Below are 5,441 nucleotides of genomic sequence, written 5' to 3' on the forward strand. Positions count from 1 at the left end.
ATTTTTTTCTGCAAAATTTCTACTTATTCTCTCAAAAATCAAAATTATAAAAGTTCTCTACAAGATTTTTTGAGTCTCTCAATGACTCCAGCATTCTGTAAAACTGTTTCTTCCAAGAGTCTCATCTAGCAATATGAGAAAAGTAGAAGACCTGTTGCCAGGGGAAAAGGGAGGACTTTGAGATCCTTGGTACTTTTTAAAAAATTTATCTGATTTTTAAAAAATATTATTTTTAGTGATGAACACAACATCTTTTTTTTGCTGTCATTTTAATTTTAATAAAATAGATAATTTCATATTACAGAGAGAGCAAGTCCATCCATTCATTGTTGATAAAATTTTAGAAATATTTTCTATAAAAAGTTTAGTATTTGATTGGGAATTAGTCCATTATAACATAACTTCTACAGGTACAGAGTTCCCATCTTCACTCCCATTCTTATTAACTTTGAGAAATTTTAAAAATACAGAAAAGTACAAAAAATAAGACAAGATATCCATATACCACAATCCAGAATTAGCCAGTATCTTCATATATTTACTTGCAGTCTTCAAGAGAAATGGATGTTTTATATAAAAAGCTGAAGCCCCCTCCCCACCCTACCTCCCATACTTATTCCCTACCCCTCTCACTCTTCACAGGCTACCACTATCAAAAGTTTAGCCTGTATTTCTCCATTTCAAAAACGTTAACATACACATATGTATTCATTACCAATATAAAGTACTAAATTTCATTAAGTTTTTATTCAAATTTATAGTGTCACTATATGTATCATCCTGCAACTTCTTTTTCCCCCTCAATGCAATTTTTTTAGATCCTTCTGTTAATAACATGTGGATCTCATAGTTGCATTTTGCAGATGTATAGTGTCACATCATAAGAACTTCTTTTTGTTCCTGATGAACAATTAAGTTGTTTCCAATATTTGGCTACAAACCAAGCCACAGTAAATTTCCTGGTATCTCCTGAGCATATACACTCACAAGTAAAACTGCTAAATATTTTTAAATTTGTTAAGAAGAAGGAAAGTTTCCCTACTCCAAAGGTCACAGCCACTTTAGTGCATGGCTTTTGTATCTTTCAGTCTTCAATTCCCATGAATTTTGCTTGTGTGTTCATGGTCTATTTCTTTCCCCTTCAGAGAACAAATTACCTCCAAATAATTTTTAAAAATAGTCCCATATTTTCTCATCTGATGGATTTCTTTAATATTGCAAATTCTACTAAATGCATAGGTCTCTTTCTGGAATCTCTTTCCCTCTGCTGAAGCAATACCAGAGTTTTATTACTTATAGATGATCATACCATCTGTTTTTGTCTCTTCTTTTCTAACACAACTTATTACACAAGTGAAGAACTTCACATCTATATTGATGGAGTAACAGGCCTGTTTTCTGTTCCAATTTTAATGGAAATGTCTATTGTTTTAGCTTTACCTTTACCATTGACTGTGGAGTATTTTTTTTATTGGCAGTCTGTTTATCATACAAATGTCTTCCTCTTCAATATGGATTTTCAGTGTCCTCAAAGTTGTTCCCTTCATTTGTGGTACACTGCCTCAGAATGACTTTATGATATATAAATTTTTGATGTGTTCCCATCTTGAAGATATTCATAGGATTTTTAATGAGTATGAATTTTCTGATGTCTAATATGGTGTGATTTCTGGCTGAAAGCTTTCCCACATTCACTGCATTGGTAAGGTTTCTTACCTGTATGTATTCTCAAATGCAGAGCTAGGGTTGAGAATTGAGAGAAAGCTTTTCCACATTCATTACATCCGTAAGGTTTCTCACCTGTATGGCTTCTTACATGCACAGTGAGAGATGAACTCTGAGAGAAGGTTTTTCCACATACATTGCATTCATAAGGTTTATCACCTGAATGAATTCTCACATGCACAATAAGTGATGTTCGTTGAGAGAAGGCTTTTCCACATTCATTACATTCATAGGGTTTCTCTCCAGTGTGAATGTTTTGATGCTTTATGAGGTACTTCTTCTGGCCAAAAGCTGTTCCACACTCATTACATTTAAAGGGTTTCTCTCCAATATGAATTTTCTCATGCTCAGTAAGATTTGATTTCCCACTAAAGGTTTTCCCACACTACTTACATATAAAGGGCTTCTCTCCTGTGTGAGTTCTCTGGTGTCTGATAAGGTTGGACTTCTGAATGAAAGCTTTCCCACAATCTTTGCACTCAAAAGGTTTCTCTCCAGTGTGGATTTTCTGATGGGTAAGGAGGTTTTCTTTCTGGCTGAAGGATTTTCCACAATCGTTACACTCAAAAAGCTTCTCTCCAGTATGAGTATTCTGATGTTTAATGACATACTGCTTTTGGCTAAAGGCCTTCCCACATTCATTACATTCAAAAGGTTTCTCTCTATTATGAAAAAGCTCATGCTCAGTAAGATTGGATTTGTGGCTGAAGACTTTCCCACATACCTTACAGGCAAAGGGGCTTTCCCCACTATAAATTCTCTGCAGACTGAGGTGTGACATCTGAATGGAAGCTTTCCCACATTCACAAGGTTTTTCTCCAGTATGAATTTCTTGATACACGAGGATATACTTTTGACTGAAGATATTTCCACATTTCTTACATTTAGAAGGCTTCTCTGTATGACCTCTCAAATGCAGAGGAATGGATAAGATTTGTGAGAAAATTTTATCATCTAGCTAAAGGCTTTTCAATACTCTTTAGAAGCACAAGGTTTCCCTTCAGCATGACTTCTATGTTCAAAGAAATGTGATATGTGGGTAAAAGTTTTCCCACATTCAGTAAACTCATAAGGTTTTCCTCCAGTATGAATGCTCTGCTATCAGATGCTATATCACACAGTTTATACTGAAGGCATTTCACACTGCTTTACACTTACAGGGGGATATTACCATAAAAAATAAGCAGTGGTAGAGAACATCCAGCTAGTAAAATTGGAGACTCAACTACATACCTTCCCTCATAGTTAAGTCTAAACGGTTTCAACCTAATACTTCAAAAATGTTTCCTTAAAGAAATGAGGTTGAGCAAACAAAGGATTTTTCCAATTTTCTTATATCCACATCCTTATTTCCTCAGTCTGTAGTTTGATGAACACAACTTGCCTCCCAAGTCTTGTTGCTTCTCTATCTGTTCATCATCTTCTCAGGCTTTTTCTGACAAGACTTCTTTTCCACTTTTTCCCCACCATCCAGTGGATCTTCTTGCTTTAGTGGAGGATCATATAGTTTGGTCTCTTTATCACTCGCCACGTGGACCAAGAGACGGTCCTGACCCGCGGACAAAGACCAAAATGTCCTGAACACAACATCTTGATTTATTTATTTTTATGTGGTGTTGAGGATCGAACCCAGTGCCTCACATGTGTGAGGAAAGTGCTCCACCACTGAGCCCCAGCCCCAGCCCAAGTTCCTTGGTACTTTTTGATAAACTATTTACAATAGTTTCTTTTATAATATAAATATAATATATAATATAAATATAATATATATAATAGAAACTATTTATAATAGTTTCTATTCATCTACTGATGTGGTTTAATGAGAAACATTAAATTTCTATACAATCCTTTTTCTATTGATTTGCCAGATCTCTAGTTAGCAATGGGCTCCAAGTTGTTCAGTGAAACAGCAGACAAATTATGTTTATTTTTAACTTCAGTACTCCTTTGTCTCACCCAAAGTTTCTCCACTCATCCCATGCCACCCCCTGCCCCATTATGGATTAGCATTCACTTATTAGAGAAAACATTCACCCCCTATTTTGGGGGATTGGCTTGTTTCACTTAGCATGATGTTCTCCATCTATTTACCTGAAAATGCCATAATTTTATTCTCTTTTAATGATGAGCAATATTCCATTGTGTATATTTACCATAGTGTCTTTATCTACTCATTTACTGAAAGGCATTGAGGTTGGTTCCACAGAAGCAATTGTGAATTGGGCTGGCTGTATTGAAGTGACTGTGTCAAGCTGTATATATGCTGTTTTTAAGCCGTGGGATAGCTGGGTCAAATGGGGGTTCCATTCCAAGTTTTCTAAGGAACCTTTATACTGCTTTTCAGATTGTGTAACCCTGCCTTGAGAAGGAGTGGAACACAAGTTTTGTAGACATACATAGTTTATTTTTCTTTTTTTGTGGCAGGGGGCCTCAAGTGATGCTCCTGTCTCTGCCTCCTGAGTAAGTAGGATTACATGAGTGTGCACCAGGCTTGGCTGAAAATTGTAATCAACAGTTTTTTTTTTTTGTACCAGGGATTGAACTCAGAGCACTCGACCACCGAGCCACATCTCCAGCCCTATTTTGTATTTTATTTAGAGATAGGGTCTCACTGAGTTGCTTAGTGCCTTGCCATTGCTGGCTTTGAACTTGAGATCCTCCTGTTTCAGCCTCCTGAGCTGCTGGGATTACAGTTGTGTGCCACCACACCCAGCCCACAATAATTTTTTTTTTAAATTAAAGCATCCTGACATAATCATACATGCATGAATTGTTTTTAGTTCATAATCCACCCCCTTCTCCTTCCTCTACTGATTTTCCTTCCTTTGGCTCATCTATTTATCTTTGATTGGTTCTTTCTACTTACACATAAAGGTGAAATTCCCTGTGACATATTTACATATGCATATAACATGATTTTTTAAAGAATTTCTTCTTTATTTTCTTCCCTTTCCCATCCCTCTTTATCTCCTACTACACTACTGATCTTCCCTATATCTTTATGATAAACTATGAAAGAAAATAAGGAGAGGATAGTTATTTTTCTTATTTTTTAAACTTTAATGTCCACTTATTACTCGTCAAAAATTCCCTGTAATTCTAAAGGTAATCCCTTTTGATATAGTTCAGAAAATGCTGACTTACACCATCAGAATAACTTCCAAAATCTTTGACTGTGAATCCATTTTTTCCACAAGTTTATACTTAAACCTCTACCTACTCTGTTCAGTTGCATTTGGCAGCAACCTGTGTTTCCTCAAAAAGACTTCAAAATATTCAGTTTGTTGATTATCACTAAGAGATTGATCATCCAGTTTTGTGTCACAAACCCACTTTTTTTGTTTTGTTTTTACTTTTAAAATTATTTACTTCCTTGATTCTCTGTGTTAGTCTGAGCACTGCCTCCTGGCTTGACTGGAGCCCCTCAGATTCCAGTGGTGTTACCCTCACACCTCTTCAGGCTCTGCAGGGACCCCGTTGGCCTCTCAGTCTCCTCCTGGCTGAGCACCTCTATTCCTTTATCTTTGTAGTAGATTTTGAAATAAAAGGATAAGTTGGCCAACTTAATTCTTGTTTTTCAAGATATTTTTGGATTCAAAGATATTTTCCTTTGAATTTCTAAATGTATTTTAGAATTAGCTTGTCAATTTCTGCAGAAAATGTATCTGGAATTTTGGTAAAGGTTGGGTTGAACCTGTAATGAATTTGGGAAGTAT

The 5,441-nt window shown here is 35.8% G+C and overlaps 1 pseudogene; it reads right to left on the reverse strand.

The window, feature by feature from the left end:
* Window positions 1-1,013: 1,013 nt before the first annotated feature.
* Window positions 1,014-2,521, reverse strand: LOC144364976 (uncharacterized; annotated as a pseudogene).
* Between the last annotated feature and the right edge of the window lie 2,920 nt (window positions 2,522-5,441).

The sequence above is a fragment of the Ictidomys tridecemlineatus genome, chromosome 6, assembly GCF_052094955.1.
Source record: "Ictidomys tridecemlineatus isolate mIctTri1 chromosome 6, mIctTri1.hap1, whole genome shotgun sequence".
In the NCBI taxonomy this organism is placed as follows: Eukaryota; Metazoa; Chordata; class Mammalia; order Rodentia; family Sciuridae; genus Ictidomys; species Ictidomys tridecemlineatus.